The 21,226-nt window shown below is 39.1% G+C and overlaps 1 protein-coding gene and 1 long non-coding RNA gene across 3 annotated transcripts in view; one reads left to right on the top strand and one right to left on the bottom strand.

Annotated features, from left to right (window-relative positions):
- Positions 1-17,312, bottom strand: part of LOC117568296 (GTP-binding protein Di-Ras2) — a 50,383-nt gene extending 33,071 nt beyond the window's left edge. The window contains exon 1 of the mRNA XM_034248817.2: positions 16,944-17,312. The gene's annotated coding sequence lies outside the window, so the exon portion shown is untranslated. The remainder of the gene's footprint in view (positions 1-16,943) is intronic.
- Positions 17,313-18,639: 1,327 nt separating this feature from the next.
- Positions 18,640-19,763, top strand: LOC127565474 (uncharacterized). Of its 2 annotated transcripts, XR_007954779.1 has the most exons (4): positions 18,640-18,771; positions 18,824-19,111; positions 19,183-19,350; positions 19,425-19,763. It is a non-coding gene; the product is annotated as an uncharacterized LOC127565474 (long non-coding RNA). The 2 variants fall into 2 exon arrangements; XR_007954778.1 differs by having other exon boundaries at positions 18,641-19,111.
- Positions 19,764-21,226: the final 1,463 nt, after the last annotated feature.

Here is a 21,226-nt window from a genome sequence, read left to right as displayed (position 1 = left end):
ACTCGTTTTCGTTTACGAGGACGAAGGCGGAAGGAGGAAGGAAGGACAAAAATGCTGTTGCCTAGGGCATCACTATAGACATAACGACGTTGTACTACAAAGGGGAGAATACCGATTTGGATTTCCATAGCACGTAATTTGTGTTTGTTTTCGGGGGCTTTTGTTTATTATTTTATGATAATTGCAAATTTTGGCAGTTTGCCAAAATCGGTAACATCAACATCGCAATTGCAGCAACAACAGCAACATCAAGAATGACGGCCAGCTGTGTTAATCTATTTGCGAATAGAATAGCGCTGCTTTAGACTTATTTCACTCTCAATTCGTGCAAAATATGTTCATGTGAAAGTTCGTGCTCAGATATTCCACATAAATTCCCATAAATTGCAACCAACTAAACTTCAAACAAATGTATCTCAGTCAATTTGTGTGTGTGTGTGTGTGTGTATGTGTGTGTGCATGATTTTGTGAGTGGATTGGTATTCGAGTATGTTGCTGTAATCACAATCTGCGCACGTGTTCGCATGGATATGCTTCGTAGCTGGCAAAGGATGCTAGGTGCATTTACAAATATGATGAACTTAAAAATGTGTGCACGATTGCAAATGCAAACACGCTTTCAAACTGCTGGCTTGCAAATACCCTGTAGCCCAATCAAATGACTCTAGGCTTAAAAAAAATATTAACAATTTCAATGGTAATGGGAGCATACGATATACATTTGAAAACAAAACTATCGAAATAGTGTGATCATTTAATTGAAAATACGAATACCTTTAGTACAATATAGTATGTAAGAAATTGATAATTTCAATAAAAGATCGATAAAAGATCATTAAATAGCAAATCAGTAAGAAAAAAAAACGAGATTAAAATGAACTCAATTAATTGAATTGTGTAAAATGTTAGTAATAAAAACTGAAATTCCACTAAAGTTTAAGATAATGTTGAGACTCTGCATTATACGTTTAGAAACTGACACAAACCTGGAATATTGGCACCTTAAGTAAGTTACATATGAGTTACTGAAGTAGTAAACTAGTCAAAACTAGTAGGATACAGTACAATATAAAATAGCATCAATGGATTGTAAGGACTCATTTGGTGCACAGAACTTTGTGACTTGCTGCTTGCCACGGGGGGCAAATAGAGTAGTAGCAAAACTAGATGGCAAATTGCAAATAAACCCTTCAGACAGCAAAAGCTTTGTGCATCAGAACCGAGTTAAGAAGCCCAAAGCTAGCAGCCTCTTTGAGACTCTATCTGTTAGTCGGTAAACCTAACTGTCTGTCTGTCTGTCTGTCAGACGGTCTGTCTCTGAATCTGTCTATCCGTTTGTATCCATGTAATTCACATGCTAAGTGCAGCAGGCAATTCAATTTGTTAGTGGAAAAGCAGCAGCACATTGAAGCAGTTTCTTAAAGCACAGCAACTGTTTCAGTTGCAGCGTTGATAGCTTTGCTGATGCTGCACAGGTATGCCCCTGTCCTCTTTACCTGATACGTCACTCGATGCTGATGTCAATGCGATGCTGCAGATGCAGCTGTTGTTGTAGTTACTGTTGTTGTTGGTGCCTGTCTAATTGCAATAGCAACGTGATATAATTACGTTACGGGGAAAATGCAATTTCTTGCAATCAGCTGCTAAGATTGAGCGACAGTTGGGTCGCTCAACATGATTGCACCTTTCACTCGCATCCCCAAGCCTGACAATTTCGATTATATTCGTAACAGCAAAGTGTTAATTACAAAATATAAAAAATAACGAAAAAACACTCAAGAGTGTACAAATTGTGCTGATGTTGAATCCGTTAAATTTGAATAGAAATCTCCTGGTAGCAGCTTATTGGCTTACACAGAAACGTGTAGTAATCGGACTCCTATTCGTGTGTAGAAGGTTGTCATGCAATTGGCATTGTTGCTTTCAAGCGTCGCCACTTGACTAACACCAAACAAGTTGTCATCTGAGGGCCAGGCAATTGTGGAAATTGAAAATAGTTTAACCGAATAGCATGCCAAAGCTTTTGTTGCCCACCAGACGACACAAGCTGCAATTTCAACTCCAGCTACAGCTGCAACTTCAACAGTATCCGTATCCGTATCCGTATCTGTATCTGTGTATCTGAGACTGCTTTACTGTGTTTGAGTGTGTGCGTGTGTTGTGTGTGCTTTGCCTGTCTGTGGTTTTACGAGTGAGCATGGCAATTTATTTGAGCTGGGACAAGTTGTCCACACGAGGAAACTGAACACGAGTTAGTCGACAAATTACAAGAGCTTTGCACATGCAAATGCAAATTGGGTGCTCGTTTAACATTGTGTTTATGATATTTCATGCGCTGCAGAGTAAACATAAGCATTTCCTTTGAGTGCGTTCAGCAAATTCAACTCTTCAACCTTACCACAATTATAAGGTATTCAAATGAGAGGTTTATAATAACAAACATCAACGAGAAGTTTAATTACTATCTTATTGAAGGATGTCTGCCAGTTCAGCATTCCCCTTTAATGCTGCATGCGTGTTTGTTTTATTTTGTTTCGTACCAAACTTGTTATGAAAACTCGGAACACTCATGGCTTAAAATGCATTTTTCATTTGCATTTCATTTCAAAGTATGCCGGCAAAAAAGGGCGACAGCTGCCAGGCAGGCAGCAGGGTCATGAAAGCATGTGGATAATTCATGTAATTATACGCGCAGCGAGTTTGTTGTCGTTGTAAATATTATGATAATATTATTTATAAAATTGCAATTAGTGTTGGGAGAGAGCTCTTAATAATTTCTACAGCTTCAACAACAAAAATCAAAATCGAATTTAAGCTTAAAAAACAAAGAATTAATTCAATTTAAGGCAGCAGCACAGTGAGAGCTCAACCTTTGCCATGGTTTTCTGAATAAAATTTTAATTAAATCTACTAGGCCTACACTTTTACACACACAGAGACACACAAAAGCAAGCTGAACAGGATAGCAGCTGTGTGACAACAAGAACAACACCAGCAACAGCAACAAGAGTCAGGGAAAAGGACAAGAACAATTGTGAATTCCTAAACTGAACTTTTGTATTGTTGTCGCCGTCCATTCGCTTTACATTTTAAAGCAACTTGAGTCTCAGGACTTGAATTAATTCTTTTCGCATTTTATACAGGCCAAAAAAGATTTCTCAAATAAAAATATGACTGTTGTTGACATTTCTGCTGCTGCTGCTGCTGCTTCATATTCTTCTCTCTCTTTGTTGTCAAGGTATGAAATATACTCGTATCTCCTTTCTGTGTGTTTTTTTGTGCCCCTAAAACTTTTATGATGCGTGTAATTTTTGGTCGTTGTTTGATTTGCTTGCCAGTTCGAGTGAAAAGTGGAAAGTAAAAAAACCAAATGCGAGACTTTCCCTTCTTATATATGTAATCAATTTTTTGTTTGTGCAGAACGCAATTTTTTTATTTTTGGCTCGATTTTATTGAATCATATGTTTGCACAGATTGAACAGGTTGTTTTTGGCGCAACGTTTTATTGATAAGATAACTTAAAGATGAGTAGAGTCAAGTTGCCTGACATTAACCGACACAGTGCCGTTTGAGATGTCATCAAAAGCACATTTGTCACTTCAACCACAAGCAGCAGCAACAGCAACAGCAGCAAGCGTAAGATGAATAACAACAACGGAGCTGCACTCAAGGCTGCTTTGTGTGCAACACTCGTAATGTCAACGCATAGCACACATGTGACACGATAAAAACCCAGTACAGAGGCTTAAAAACTCACAACACACACCCACAAACAAATAACAACTAACCCAAGGAGGGATCACAGACAGAGAAAGGCGAGCGAAAGCGAAAGTAAGAGTGAGAGCGACAGCATGTGACATACGAGTACATTGAGAGCATGTTGGGGGCTCCGTTGGCCTGACCACGGCTCATGGAGTTCGCAGCTGACAGAAAGTGCTCAACAAATAACGAAGCTAGCTTTAGTCACATGTATACACACATACGCACACACACACTCACACTTCCGGCCATTATCTTCTCTCGGCCAGGCAATGTCTAATAGTTGGCCCGGAGAATTTATAAATATTCATTAGCCGCAACGTTGGCATGCGTTAAAATTCTATTGTAACGCATTGCCAGCTGGTCGAGAAGGTTTTCGGTATGTAGTTTATTAAAATGCCTCGAATACCGCAAGATAACCGAGATGGAAGCTGACAAGCAGCGCCACTGGCAGTTGACGACCAGAGCAAACGCGAGAGGATAAAACGTGAGAAAGAGATGGCCACAAAAATCGCGAAAAAACGTTTGCAACATTGCACTGTGGAGTAAAATCCGTATTTTAGCGAATTAAAGAATAGCCTTTGAATTCAGCAAGCTATCTCCGATACGATTTTTGAATGTCGTAAGTGTTACTTTAAAAGAGTTCTAATTTGTACACTATAAAACAATTTTTTGGTCATTACTTGTATTTTTTACACGCAGATTAAGTTTTTTTTAAATTGCAAAAAAAAAAAAATGAATAACAAGAGTACTTAATTTTTTTTTGTTGGCATAGAATAACTACTTCACACTGCATTTACGTTTTATATGAAGTGCAGCATACTTTTACATCTAATTCTGAATTTTGGCTGATGCTATTTCAAAGCATACTTTTAGGATGCGAATTAATAAGAGTAATGAGGAGCATAAAATTTTAAATTGCGGAAAATTATTGTGGCATACTTTTAGGACGTGTCATTTTTAGTATTCCACAATAAATATTTTGCAGCATACTTTTACGCACCCCCTCAGATTTTGTATTTCTGCTTGCTGCTGATTTTTGTTCGCCTGGTATTTGCCTTTGGCCAACTAGCATTTTACAAGTGATCTTCGATCTCGCTGTGGATTTGGTGATTCGCCCAATTGTTGGGCACAACTATTTTAAAGCATACTTTTAGGAAGCAAATTAATGCAACTAATATTACATATAAAAGTTAAAAATGCGTATATCTCAGTTATCTCGTGTTCGATTTTCAAAGGATATGCATTGCAAGGCTCGTAAGGACTAACTCTATCGATTGGAATCTAATACTTGTACTTTTTCAGTTCCGTTGGCCATATGAAAAATATGTAAATTAATAATTTGAGGATAACACGATAATCGCAAGGACGATCAGGATCAAATTTGGCAGGATAAAAGACGTCACGAGTACCCTTCGATCAACTTTTGACATGCAGAGATCAAAAAGGATATGTCCGAAATATACGCTATATTCTACATAGATTTTATTTTGGATCCTATAGAGATTTTTGTCCTTTTCAGTTCCGTAATCAGCGTGTCATTATAAGAGAAATTCTTGGGCAAAAGGACATCATGATTGGCACTCAAATGACCGAAATACAGGACATTTTAGGAATCATAGACATTTTGTGCAGCATACTTTTACCTTTATTTATGAATCTTTGCTGTTGCAATTTCAAAGTATACTTTTGGGATGTGAATTAATGACTGCTATGCGACACGTGAAATTTGAAATTGCGAAAATTTATTTTGGCATACTAACTAATAACTAATATTTTACTGCTCCTCATATTTTAGTATTTATGTTTGCTGCAAAAAAAAAAATATTTTAGTATTTATGTTTGCAATTTCCTGGATATCTCGTAAGCTTTAAGAATAATAGGAAAACTATGAGCACTATCCGAATGTTTATAAGCCAGTTAACTATTGCAGTATTTATGACTCCCAAAGAATTTGTTTGCAAAATTGTGTGTTAAATTAAACCACTTAAATTTCGCATCAATTTCGCATCAATCAAACGTAAGATACGTAGAAATATGAATTCACTCGAAAGATTACTATCCTGAAATATGAAAAATATTCAATTTTGCTTTGATTAAATTACATATCAGTTTTCTATTAATTCACAAACAAATTGTAATTTTTCCCATGGTGCATTGATGGTACTAGACATGCGTCAGAGTTTATGTATATGAGAGTGTATACAAGCATACGAATGTATGATAGCTGCGCACTACTTCCGCTTGATCGCACTGGCCGCCAATTGAAGATTGGAGGTCAATACTGATAGCTTGCACAACCTTCAGTTTGGACTAGAATGGCCTTAGGTTTTGCTTTCCCAGCAGCTGTGTTTATAGTACATATATCACGAGACGAATACGAATTGTTGTGGGCGCAACTATTAATTATAGCCAGAAACCTAGAAAGCAATTCACTTCAGTAATTGCTCAAGTCGAAACAGAAGACAAAATCTTTTTATACTACTTTTTCCTTACTTATAAATAACACGATTTGTATTCTAACAAAAGTAGATAATTAGTTGCATTTATGCTAGAACCACACCATTTAATTTAAATGTTTTTGGTTATGGTAATAGGGGTTGTGTTGTGGCTTTCTGGCCCTAAATCATAAAATCTATTTTAATGCTGCCATACAAAACAGCGAGTTGTGTGTGTGTGTGTGGCCAATTCAAAACACATGCTGCGCTGAAATGTATGCTAAGCTTTTGACTTGTTTTCGGCAATTTATTGCAATTAATTTAAACTCTTAATGGAGTAACGACCGCAGCAATAAACAAATTATTTTATGATCCCAACCAGGCGAGCATTAAATTTCCCAAAGTGTGTGTGTGTGCTACGCATGTGTGTGTGTGTGTAGTTATTCGCAGTTGCTGCAGACACGGGTTTAATGATTACAAACTGGCGTCAGACGACGATTAAGAACAGGGCCAGAAGCGATGCTGTTAAACTGTTGATGGCTGCGCTGATGATGCCGCCGTCTTTTATGACCGATACACGCACACACACATAAGCACTAGCACTCACATACACACACAGAGGTAAAGGAGGCACGACTACACACGAAAACAAAAGCACCTGGACGAAGAGCATTAAAGCCTTTTTCTGGTTCAATGGTGTGCAGAAAATGGGTCACTAACTGTTACTTATTTATACTAATCAGGGCGACATCGTCGCGTCGCGTTGACGATGATACTCAGGAGCAGCTCCAGTAGTGGAGGTCAGGTTGAGCATCTGAAGTGTCGAGTGGTGACTTTGTTCTGCCCTCAGGACTGGGTCGCGAGCAGGTCTATTGCTCTGTGTGTTATTTGGAGGTTGCTGCTCGTATTCCAGCATTTTGCTTTTATCTGATGCCTTAAGTGTTATTAAAAACTTTGTTGAGGTACCTAAATTTAGCTTCACAATGAGCTGCGCCAAAGTTGAGAGAGAAGAGAAAGTCCTTAACCTGTTCACAGCACTTGGCCAACACTTTTGCTCCTTGTATTGTAGTTCTCATTATGTTGTTGCTGTTGCTTCTGGTCCTCCTGCACTTCGCAAAACTTAATGAGCAACTTTTGCACATTGCAGTTGCAATTGGTTGGCATTTTGGCATTTTGTTTTATGCAAATTGGATTAGCGCAGTGCGAAAAGCTAATAGCTGCCATGTGGCTAACCAGTTTGCTAATTGGGCAACAATTCTTATAATTAAATTGCAAAAGATGAAGACTGTAGAACAGCAATTCAAGCATTTGCCATCGAGTGACTGTAATTTGACTTTGCGCTTGGCGTGTCTCTAATAAATTTGATTGCGATTGAAGCGTGAAAGCCAACGCAAATGGGCGACCGCAATCGCAACAGATTATTTCGAGACCTCATCGTAGTTTCACGAGTTTCATTGCGGCCAAGCTGCAGTCAGTATCTGTTGCAGTAGCTAATAGATGAGCAAACAAGGCGTAGCTGGTAAAATGGAATGCAAAAACTTAATCAGGCGAGAAATGAAGTTGCAATTGCCAGCAGGGGTGAACGAACATAATGTTGAACAACTGCGGTTGCAGTTGCAAACTCAAACGCCTGCGGTTGACATTGACATCGCCGGTCCAGTCAAAGTCCCAGTCTCAGTTCTCTCTCACAGATTGCTTCCCCTTTTCGCTCTCTGTACAGCTGCAGCAACATCTTGAATGTGTACGTCACGTTCCAATGACGACATCGATTGTCAACATCTGTGGCTGGGCCACAAATTAAACACAAACACGACGCAAGTGGCAGGCAGCAAGCGGTAAGAAAGGGAGAGACACGTAGAGACACTAGCACGTATTGGGGCAACATTCTCACTTGGCAAGTTTCTGTCGTGCTGCTGCTTGCTGTTGCTCCTTTTGTGTTTGTCTTTTGGCCCCAAAAGCATGCAAAGCTTTTATCATCATCATCATTGTGCTCACGATGAGCATCCGCATCATAATCATCATCAATGCACTTTCATTGTCAACTCGATTCGACTCGATTCGACTCGACGTGTGCTTTGAAAGTCTCACGTATTCGGACTCGGAGTGCAAAAGTCATCTCCACTTCGCGGACATCTACCGACCGAACTTTGCCCCAATTGCCCTATGACTTTGCTGTTATGTGTTTCTCTCTGACTTTTCTTTGTGAATCGGTCTGTCTGTGTGCAGTGTCATTCGCTATGTAGGTTAATCGCTTAGACAAACCAATGTGTGTGTGCGCTTTTCACGCCAAGGATTGCATTTGCCACAACTTTGACCCTCAGTCTGTGGCGGTTGTCTTTTCCCCCCTGTTCTCTTTATTCCAATTTTGGCAGCTCATGTGTGTTTGCTCAACGCCTGGCCATTACTATGCATGTGTATGTGTGTGTGTGTGTGTGTGGTCGCGTGGCAATAAAAAGCAAACATTTTGCTCAACATTTTATTCACTTGTGGTAGCACAAAAAAAAAGAAAAATTCCAATTGATATTCAACATTTGAATTGTATCGAATCTGTGTGAATAATTGAAATAAATATTGAAATTCTATAAGTCACAAATTTGCATTTATTTTTTGCGTTAGACTTTTGTTATCGTATGTTATGTTTAGAAACACGCGTCTAAAGTAATAAAGGCAGCGTTTGAAATTGAATTTGGCGACAAAAAGCACAAATGGAAAATCAAACTGAACTTGTGCTCGACTTTGTGTTATCCTTTTTACATGAATATGCAATTTTATATTTAAATATAACAAGATAGCGTATACGTAATGTCAAAATATGTTATTATTATTTTCATTACTATTACCTTAAATGTTGACATTTGAAATTTCAATGCAACCATAATAAATTACGTATACGCCAGGTTGGCTGAATCACTGTTAATTAGTAAGTCATGCTATTGGCATTATTATTCTTTGGCATAATTTGTTTTCGTTGATTTATTTTTATTTTGAGCAGCTTTTCTCTGTTTTTAATCGACTCCGGCAGCAAATTCGTTTGCTGCTCCGGTGCACGTTTTGACATTACAAAGTCTTCGGCGTTTGGTTTAATTTCCATTCCCCATTCCTTCTCTCCGCTCTGCTCTGTGCTGTTCCGTTCCGCTCCGGTTTTCCGTTTTCACTTCCAGTGAAATTTCAATTTAAATGAAAAACCTGCATTGTCAAAGAAATGCCAACCAATACTTAGACACAACAGAACACGACTCAGCTGAAGTCAACTGAGCACAAGGCTGAACCGAACGACACGAGCATTATACAGAGTGCGAATATATGCGCTCAGCGCCTTGCTAAAGTTAAATGGCAAATATCTGACGGATAAATTGAGCTTATTTATCAAAGTTTTAATTAAAAACTTCATAGCAGCAATCTCTAAATTGCTAAGTGTGTAATTACAGCTGCGTTGACGGCAGCAACAACAACGAAAAAAACAGCGAAATGCGAAATACGAAATACAAAATAAAAAGTCATGAAAACGGTTTGGAGAGCACACCTCAAAGCATCGCAACCAGACGATTATTCAACGTCATCAGTTTCGAAGGGGCTCGGCCCCAGTGAGAAAGCAGTTCAGAGCGCCCTAATGTATGCAACAAATAAAATTCACACAAAATTGAATTAGACTTAATAAACACGAATACCAAAGACGCCACCAGCTGGTAGCATCTGGGGAGTCCAGCGTCAAAGTCCAAGACCGTAGCCTCTTCCTCCTCCTCCTCCTCCTTCTTCTGTACTTGGTTCTTGCTATTTGCTGCTCCTTGCTGGCGGCAAGAAAAAAAAAAACACAAAAGTCGCAAATAAAAATTGCGCTGAAAGACGAAGTACTAGAAGTAATAGAGAAGCACCCAGAAATTCATAAAGCACGCAACGAGCAACGCGCTTTACGCGTGACTGAATTTTACGGGGAACCGGGAAGGAGTCGACCGACGAAAATACAAAAAAAAAAGAAGCAAAATGAACAAGCGGAAAAAACACGCCCCCAGACCCAGAACCCCAAGAAAACTCGCAGGAAAATCACAAACAACATTCCCAACATTACAAAAGGCCATACGACAGCCAAACGAAACCAACTGCAGACTTTATCAAAGAGAGCGAGAGAGGGAGAGCGAGAAGAGCGAAAGGCACGAGCGGAACGCAAAGAACGCGTTGAGAGCAAATGAGCAAATTGACAAAACTTGAAATATACACTTTACACAACTGAAGCATTGAGTTCTAAGAAAATGTGAGAAGCACTCGAGTGCCGCCTCACTCTTGGCTAATATATGATTATTAATCTTAGGTCGTAATATAGGTCTCATCTTTATGAGTTTTACGCAGAAATGATTAACTTTTGTCGACAAAAAGTTGATTGGCATTAAGTAGATGTAATGACAAAAACTTACAATGACAGAAATAGTATATTGTCATTCACATTTGATTGCCCAAAATTATATTTAAATATGTTTTCTGTAAGCTGACAGAATATTTGCGTAAGCGCATCAGCTGCAACCGTAGGCAATTTATGAGCATCACAAATCATAAGCACACTATATAGTATTCTTTTTTATCATCTATAAAGGAAATTTCTTTTGCACAGTTGGTATGCAAACTGTTTGAAAAGATTTCTCAAAGTGCAGACCGGAAAAGAGCAACACGAGGCGTTGCCAGCTGCCGGCGGCATTGACAGAACGACACGCCAGACAAACAGACAGACGGACGGACGGTGCGAGGGACAAACAGACAGGACAAGCAAACAGCTGAGATGGGCGTACAACCAGCGACAACAGCGAGAGGGAAGACCAAACAAGAGCCGACTGTCGCGGTCGTTTCAAGTAAAACAAATATAAAATAAATTGCGAAATGCCAACAAATAAAAAATGTGTAAGTATAGGCATAAAAACCACCTCAGCTCCGCTCTACCCGATGGCTCATCCAGCCATCCGTCTATCCATCCATCCATTTGTTCGTCCGTCTATCCGCCTACAGGTTGCCGCCCCCGTGGCCTGAGGTCATTGGGCCGCCAACGAAGGAACAGCACAGAGAAGAATAGAGCTGAGACAGGGCAGAGAAGAGCAAAGCAGAATACAGCGCAGAGCCAAGACGATTATAAAGAGATTTGTGTGTCTGGCGGGGAGTAAGCAACAAAAGGGAGAGGAAGCGTTGGCAAGATGAGAGAATAGAACCCAGACCCTTGAACCGTACGCGGACCCATTGCCAATGATGCTGATGAGCCGTTGATGACTGTCATCACAATCACGATTATGATAATAATATAGTAATCGTTATCAGCAGCAATGTTGCGGCAGTTTGTTATCTTTGCCCTGCCAGATTGTCAGTTATTGGCCACGTTAAATATCAGGAAACAGAAGCTATATAAAGCTATCAAGAAATATAGGTCATATTAGATATAATCAAGTTAAAGGGCACAACAAAAAACTGGAGAGAACAACAAAAAAAAAACCAAATCGGACGCAATCTCTTTGAAGCAGCAACAGGATTTAAAGAGCCTACAGTAAGATTGATTCGATGGGATCAGAGAAAAGATTAGACGACCACGCGAATGCTTTGATAATAATTCAAATTCCAGCAAGTTGTGCATAACTGCTTAATATTTAATGCGCTATTTATGGTGGAATTTAGGATTTGATTTTATTATGTGAAATGCTCTCAATGGGCCATAAATAAATGCGAATGCTTGCAAATGGCCCAAAACGATTTGTTTAACTTTAAGCCGAAGGTTATGCTATGCTGCTGGCTTTGTAAACAGGGCTCGTTAAAAAGCCGCTCAGAGTCTTTCCATTAATGACTTTCTTTAATTATGCTCCAAACCCAAATAAAAGGGGGCAACATTTAACATTCAAAATTCGTTGCTTACTTTCAGGCGCTCTCTAACAAAATGCCCTCAATTTGATATTATTAACGCTGCTGCTGCTGCTAGCAAATTGTCCGAGCGAGATAGAGCATGAGGAGGAAAGAGACGGGAAATACACGCACACAACAAAACTGTAAAGGAAAAAAAGTTTTAGAAAACTCATTCAACCACTTTGCATAGCATCGAATCGAACGATGGATGGATATATAGGAACTTATTGATTGCCCCGCCAAAGCGAAGGCACAAAAAAATATTGAACATTTATACTGTGTATATGTATGCGTGATCCCAGCACGTGGATGCTGTGTCCTGTCCTGTGTGTTTGGCAAGCGGAAGTTAAGCAGAGATTGCCAATAGCTAAACAACAACAACAACAACTAAATGGTGGCAAAACGCACATGCTGCTCGTATATCTGGTGTTTGTGTGTGTGTGTGTGTGTGTGTGTGTGTGTTTGTGTGTGTTTGTGACCCTGTCTGGCTGAGTGGTTTAGTCAGGCATATGGCGTGCTTTGATTTGTTGCTGTTTTTTTTTTCTGGGTTTATCGCCACCCAGAGCCCATTCAGCTGCACTTGGCACAACAACAGCAAAGTTTAGCCGCATTATCAGCAACAACAATTGCATATCTTGTGAACGTGGTCTTGAAGGCGCGCAGCAGTTGGCAAACAATGTCAGTGAAAGTTTGCACTGTGTTTGTGGCGTGTTTAAGCCAAGTTAGTTGACTGCCCGTCAGCTTGCTTGGCCAACGGAGCATAAGCCGGCAGTGCAGCTGGCCAATTCATCCTTATTAAAACTGTCAATAGGAAACGACATTCAACTGTCGTGTAGCTTGTGGCATGCTCTCACAGTTGCAACTGTGCCACAAGCAAAAGACAAAGGAGCTCATGAAACAAGAGTAAGAGGGAGAGAGAGAGGGAGGGAGACGGAGAGAAAGAGCGTGCTGTGTAAGTATTTGTGTGCTTTTAGTTTTGATTTTCCACTTGATGGAGTGCAAATTCATGGCATCGCCCTGTGCAGCCAGGTGTAATATCAAATTATAAACATTTCGCCATGCAAATTCATTGTTAATGAGCGGTAAATATTCATCGTTACATTAATTAGGTTACACCACTCATCATGCATTCAATCTGCCACTCATTCATTCACTCACTCACTCATTCATTTATTCATTTTGTTGCATTTGTACTTTATCGCAAATGATGTGTATCATTTACACAAGTTGAACAAGTTGTGTTTAGTTTGAAACGTGGCAACACTTTCAACATCCAACAGCAGACGCAGCAGCAATTACACAAATTGTTGACAACATTTATACTCATGAATTTCGCATTGGGTTTGAAGCATACATAATTTATTCTCTCAACTACCGCCATTATGGCATCCAAGTTGCAAAACGTGCCTGAAACCATTTTTCCTGCCTCCTCCCCTCAACCACCTTGACTTCCCCCCCTCTGGTGCTTTTCGCTTGCTTGAATTGGGATTGAGGGACGTGGGCATTTGTCGCCAAGTTGAAATTGCTTTTAATAAAATACAATTTCTGTTTGCTTTCGGCTTTCGGCTTTCGGCTTGTCCTACATTCCAGGAATGCCCGGCATTTAGACGATGCTCAAAATGAACATTTTGTAGTCATTAAGTGCTATCAAACACACACTCACACACAACTCTTAGAACTTGTTATCAGTTCTTTCTTTATCTGCCTTCTTTAGAAGTATGGTGAAAAATTTCAATAAAATGCCTTAAACTTAAATCAAAATCTGGCTGACCAGAAGATCAACGCATACAAATACACATACAGAGCACACTCAAGCTCAATCAAATGTTTGTGGCACTTTAATCAATGCCTGGTTAGGGCACAAACTGCGGCCACAAAAGCCCATGAAGGCAGTTCATCCATAAACACACGTCCCACACAACTTTGTGTGTGTGTGTGCTTGTTTGTGTATGAGATTTCAATGAAGCCATCAGCTGGCAAGCATTGTGCGACTTGAGTGCCGAGAAGAGATGCTTACAAGTGCTGCCAAAAAGAACAAAAACTATTAAAGTAAGTGGAAATGGGCGCATTAGGGCGTGTACACATGAGAGAGCCAAATAGAACAGGGTGCTTGGGTGCTACCCTATTCGACGCATGAGCGCGTCATCGTTGACAAACTAAAGTAGGTAGACCTTTTGAACCTTTTATGTGCTTTTAATTTTAATAAAAAAAAAATAAAAAAATATAAAAATCGTTGCGTTCGTGTGGGTTGCTGAGCTGATTTCCTCACTTCTGATTGTATTTCCATGCGTTGGTCGCATTTTCAATTTGCACTTTACATAAGCACTGCATTTTTCACCCACAGCTGCTGCCATTCTCAGACGACCTGGCGTATACGTGATATGCAAATGCGTGCGTTAAGCGATGCCTCCAATGACTTACTACGCCCTCTAGCGGGGTCTGTGACTCAGCTAATGCGATCCATTAATAAAGATGGCAGAGTCATCATCGAAAATTAAAGTACACTCGGCTCCAGCTACATTTCTTGACTTTTTGAGGCCACTTCATTGGGCTCATTAGAGAGAATTGCAATTAATTACATGCTCAAGGTGTCAAGCAGCAGTCCAATGACTGCAGACAATTGAAGCCAGCTTACAAAATGCCACATTTGAAGTGGCATACTCGGCCACATGCACGCATTATCAATGCCAAGTATGGAGACGGAATAAATGTAATTAATAGCCAAACAAAACACATGCGTACCTTGACGTTGGCTTTTGTCTGACAAATGATGCGGCGATGCGGTCAAAGCAACCGAAACCTAAACCGAAATGACATGCGGCCTCCCCCCGAAACTTTAATAACTGCCAATGACAACTTTAATGTGGCCCATGGGGAAATTTGTGCCGAAGCAGGCCGGATATAAAGCTAACTAAGTACCAATGCCGCCTTTTCAGGCATCCGGTCTAGACTTCATTATCACAGTCAAATTCTAGCTGCCGCTTGAGCCTGCCTGAGCTTGTGCTCGTGCTGTGCAGTTGCCTGGCGCCAAACGAGCAGCTGTTCACCAAAGATGCGTACTTAAAGATACATACGAAGCAAAAGGAAAAAATAAAAAGAATGAATATCAGCCAGCGGCAGGCGTGCCACATGCTTAGCCATGTACTTATGTTTGTGCGCCGCTGGCTGTAAGTGCGTGAGTCTGCGAGTGCTTGTTATTCCCCATTTGCAGTTGGCAGCAGAATGTTTAATCTACCATAAACACATGACTGAGTATTTATGAGTACATGAGTGTGAGTGTGAGTGCGAGTGGCTCGACAGGTGAGTGTTTTAGCTAAGCTGTTCTGATTTTCGTTTTTTTTTCTCTGTGCTCCCTTGCGAGTATTTTGAATGGTGCTCAGTCAATAAGTTGAATCCTTTTTAGGGATTCAACCAAAGCTTAAGTAATTCATTGGAGCTGGCTTTAAAGCAGCCAGCTTTAAGCGACTTTTCGACAACTTATGCACACTTCAATTCATTATTCATGTGTTTACTCTACAAGTACAAAGGAGTTTGTCTAACATTACCTCTACACTAGTCAACATAAATCTTAAACAACGGGATTACTTAGAATGAAATATAAAAATGGAAAAACAACCAATGAATTTTTAAGTAATTAGAATAAAATTGACGGAGTTGAAATTCTCTTTTCAAGTTGAACAAATAAACTGCAATTGTGTAGCATACTTTTGAGATACATTCAAGAATTTCCACATTAATCAGTTAAATATTCATGCAATTTTTGTTGATTTTTGGAATTTTGTTTCATTCGCTTCCAGGAATCTTATATACATATGGAAATTCTTTGATTTTATTTTCATGAAAATGCCATGCTTTCGATATAATAAAATAATTTTGAATAGAATACTTTGAGCATGCATTTGCTTGTACATTATTTCCTCATGCTCGCATCAAAATTAAAATATTTTTGCTAAGCTGAGCATTTGGTTGGCAAATAACTGCAGGACATCGCTGAGCTGAAGTAATCTATACAAAAGGGAGAAACTGCTCAAGTGCAGAATCAAATCCGATTATAGAGAATATCGCAGCAATGTAAATGTAAAGGGACATAAATACGTTTTTGCTTCTCTTCTTTATATTTATTTCTTTTTTTCATATTTATTTGACAATTTTAGAATTTATTATAGACTCTTGCTTGCTCACACACATCCTTGGTGCCGAAGAGTGCCGCAAGCACTCAGACTCCAGTACACTCTGGATTTTCGGAGGGTGCGAGCCATGTGCGAGCATAATAAAAATGCACAACATGGCGTTGGCATTGTGTGACCAAGAAGCATTCTATTCTCATCCCTGACTGCTGTTTCCTGTGTGTGTGTATGTGTGTGTGTATCCCAGTCCCAAGCCTCCACCTGGCAGAGACGCAAGGGAGCGACTGTCGAGGATCTGGGTTCGATTTGCCATTCGCCAGTTGAATGGCAAAATGGCAAATGAAACTTGCGCCAGCTACAAATTTAATGCGCTTACGATAAATTTTCATTAGACGCGCGAATGTTGCCGTTAACTTTGATCCAAGCGACCGCCTTTTATTGTTGTTGTTGCTGCATTCAGGAGTGCAGGAAACAAAAATTTGAATTGAGTGTCCTTTAAAATGTCGCCACTTGCAGGCAGGAAAGTAGTTGTTGTTGCTGCTGTTTCTTTTTGTGTTGTTTATGTTTTAATGCGCTCGTAAAATGCAAGGCAGGTCACAGCAAGGCTAAGACAGGCAGTAAGGCCATAAGGACGCGCACTAAATGACCACACGTACACACACACACACCCACACTCACACAGAGACACTCGCACATTGTTTTTGTCACTTAGTAGGTCAAAGAGATTTAGTTATTTCATGTTGCGGCTTACCTGGCGTATACTTAATCACCAAAGCTGTAAAACACCATAACACTGTAACTGAAACGAATCCTTCGCAGCCGCGATGGCAACACTCGTGGCAAAGACGAAAGGTCAACGGCGCACTGGCACGTGAGATTGATTAAACGTCTGATTTATTGTTCCTGGCATATATATTAACTGTGTGTGTGTGTATGCTCAGTGCCAAACAATGACTATTCTAGTCGAACACTTCCGCACAGCGCGTTCGCTATTACAAATGGGCTTTCAAAACGCTAAACTCGCTTAACCGTCACTCTTTGGCGAATTGGCAACACCTTCGCTTTGCTTTTGTCCTCTGCCTATTCTTCGCTAAAGAGAAGCGCGCGCGTTGCGTACAAGTCGAAAACTGTTTGGTTGGCAGCGAGTCGAGTTGCTTTTATAAAGCCGCCAACTGATTGCGGCTATGGCATTCAAAACACAACATGTTGCACGTGTGCTTGCAACTAACAACAATACTTCCAGCCATCCACTGCGCAGTCGCAAACTGGAGGTAAGAGCTCAACTTATTTATGGCATGCCAGCCTTTGCCTTACATTTAGCCAGAACCCCAACCAAAGCTTTTTGCTTTCACTTGGAAATGGACGTTGCCCCTCGCGACTGGAAGCGTTTGCCTTGAACATGTTCGCTGCGTTACTACCAACTTCGCGTTGCCAATTGCTGCCCTGCTTTTGGCCCTGATTCGTCTGACAGTTTAATTTACGTTTCACGTTTTACGTTGCAAGCAAGTGCGCTCGTTGCACGTTGCACGTTTGCAGCGTCAAGAATGCATTATACTCATACGTTCAGAGGGCGGAATTTTGAATTCTGAGTTTAGTATGTTTCCTAGAAATTGGCAGACTAATACAATTAAGTTAAACGCACAATGGAAGCATCAGCTTAGTTTCATAAATTACTTTATCAACAAATCCGTTTTGAATGTATGGAAATTAAAGAGTTCCCAGAATTTTATAGCTAATTAAGACTGCATATTAAATGTATAATAATAGCATTTTGATAAATATTATGAAGCTCATTTCGAGTGAAAACAAAATTTACATTTCCATTTGCAATGAAATTGAGAAAATAAGAGTTATTAAATACATATGTTGATGCATTTATTCCTTAGAATCATTCAATCTTTGTTGACTATTTAATTGAGAAAATAAGAGTAATTAAATGCAATTGGCTTGATGGATTTATTCTTTAAAATCATTCAACTTTCGTTGACGATTAAACAAAATATTATATGCATAAAAAAACCGTAAACATCAACAAGATTTTTCCACATACATATTTTTAATATGCATAATCTAATCAATTTATTTATGAGAAATAATAACTGCAAATATTGGTGAAAATATCAAATTTGTAATGCAATTCTGCGAATGTTTATAAAATATAATTTGATACCACATGAAAATTAATTCAAATATCATTAGACTTCTTATGCCCACTGATGAAAATAAATAAGTTTTTTTTACAAATATTTATTTGCAAAATGTTATTAATTGAATCATGAGAAATGTTGTGGGCAAACTAAAATTTATTTTATGCTAAACATAAATACATAAAATAATTTTATTGACATTTCAAATTAATAAAAAATATCATGCATAAACTTAAAATACCATCCATGTTTCACTGCTTATATCAATTCAGATTTATTTAAATTCAAATCATCATAGAATTATATTTTTGGCATATTTTATATTATTTTAGCAGTCAGCCTCTGCAGCGCAGTCAAGTTGAAATTAATTTTCAATTAATAGAAGAAAAAATACGCAATTTGAAACATTTTCATGAATAAATTGAACTAGCCGTAAGCTTAAATCAGAACATGTTGAAAAGCAATTAAAGCCTGACGTTGCCAGGCTTAAAGTGGCCTCCTGCAAATGTCCTTGATGTAGCCTAGCAACCATTGCCCAGCTCAGGTATGCTGTTTGGCTGGCCAGCTAGAGGGCAGGATAGGAGACAAAAGTATGTAGGAGGTCTACATAGTCAGATTAACCACAATCGAATGCCAACGGCAACCGATAGGCTTACAATTAGCTACGCTTACGCACTACAAATGGCCATTCAGCATGCCATGGTCAACATGTTGGGCTCTGATAAGCACCTGTCATTGAAGTCGACTCTCAGAGTCTGAGAGTTACAGGCAGGTGAGTGAAATTTATTTCAATTTTGTGGCTCTTGTCAATATTGACAGATGAAATGTTAATTAACCAACAAGAGCGCAAACAACAAGACCAGAAGAAGAAAACAAACAATCCGGAAAGTGTCTATGATGGACTGAGTGATTTATTATTATATTCGCTCTCGTAGTATTATTATTATTGTTTGTTTAGCACATTGAGAAGAGCATCTGGCTGCCAGCAATGCAGTGAACGGTGAATAACTTGTGAGTATTTATTCAATATTCATTGGGTTGAAATTTAAAGTGTTTGACAACATTTTGCACTTTGCATTCCAAAGCCAAAAAAAAAGGACAACCGGGTGCGATCCGAAGTGACCGTGTGTTGACAGGCATTGAACTCCAGCTTCCATTGATGGCAACAACTTTCTACTCACATGTCCAAGTTTTTCATTAACCTGACTCGACCAGATACGTACGATAGCAGAATGTATGTGTTGGCAGCTGTCTCTGCAAAAGTGTTAACTTGTTTTCTCCGTAAAAGGGGAACAAACCTGCTCACATTTTTTTTTGTTCACTATACCCTCAGTTTACATGGCAAAAATGGGATTTAATAATGTACGGAAGCTGCTTTCATTGACATTATCTCAATTTTTATATATACTATATAAAACGTTACTTTTCAGAATATTAACTTGATTTATTTACAGGGCATCTTCTGGTCACTTACTGCCCGCATTAACTACTTTTATTTGTTTTGCTTTTCGTTGCTTTGTCGTTTTGTTTTTAATGATTCTTTGGCCTGACATTGAGAGTCAATGGCAACAACACGTATTTTATTATCATTCCTGTGGTAACTACAATATGTGTGTGTGTGTGTGTGTGTGTGTGTGTGTGTGTGTGTGTGTGTGTGTGTGTGTGTGTGTGTGTGTGTGTGTGTGTGTGTGTGTGTGTGTGTGTGTGTGTGTGTGTGTGTGTGTGTGTGTGTGTGTGTGTGTGTGTGTGTGTGTGTCCAAGAGCATACAAGTTTTTGGGCATTCTCCACCTCAATATTTATTTCAATTTGCTTCCTTTGGCCCCTTTTATTTTTTGTTGGCTCGCATCCTTTGAACTGTGTCTGACATTTAACCATGAAACGCACAAGGAACGCACCGGAATGTCCAATTCATGAAATAAGCCTGTGGAATACGTAACTGTTTTTATTTCATGGTCACATAAAGTTCTCTCTCTGCTCGGGTCGGTTAGTTCTTCGAGTGGATATCACACACAAAGAGAGAGGGGAAGAAATGCGACAAATGTCACTGCGAAATGCAAAATGCTGGAAGGTAACTTTTTAAATTAAATGCCAATTGCAATATGCACTCAAAAAAAAAAAAAAAAATAATCACATCTACACAAAGCAACTCCATGGTTACCAGAAGCTATCAAAAATATGCTTCCCACTCACCTACACACACACACACACACACACATACACAACTACACAAATACATAGACATAGATGTAGTCGGCACACTCACAAAGTAAGCGCAAATGTGCGCATGACATAATTCCTTAATTACCAAAGTTGTCATGTGCACCTGAAAGCCGAAGGAAACTGCTGCTTCTCCATTTCTCCATGCCGTTGTAGTTTTTATCGCTGTTGTTGCTGTTGCTGTTGTTGGTGCTGATATTGTTGCTGTCTAGTCTGCTTCGTTGTGCATTGGTTACATTGCAACTGTAACTGTCATGTGAACTATGCTGCCTAGAAATCTAAAGATATTTTACCCCAAAAAAATACAGAATACCACTGACGCGTTTCAAATACAAGAATAATTTCAACTCTGTGAGATAAAAATGACATTCATAGTTGAAAATATCATTGAAGAGAAAAAAGGATTCATTTCCATAAAAGAGGCGTCGAAGTGAAATGAAATTTAATTCTTATCTTGCAGCAGAATTTTCTGTATCCTGACTAAGTTATATGTAGATACATTATATCCATAATTAATACATATCGTTTTATAAATAAACATTGTCTTAAATTCAATGTTAAATGCAGAATTAATTTAATAAAAAATGAATTCATCTAGAAGTGAAGGAATTCATTTTAATAAATATAACTGTGCATTGCAATTTTTATATTTATTATAAATTTTTAACC

Source organism: Drosophila albomicans, chromosome 3 (assembly GCF_009650485.2).
Source record: "Drosophila albomicans strain 15112-1751.03 chromosome 3, ASM965048v2, whole genome shotgun sequence".
NCBI classification, from domain to species: domain Eukaryota; kingdom Metazoa; phylum Arthropoda; class Insecta; order Diptera; family Drosophilidae; genus Drosophila; species Drosophila albomicans.
This window is presented reverse-complemented; position numbering and strand designations above follow the sequence as displayed.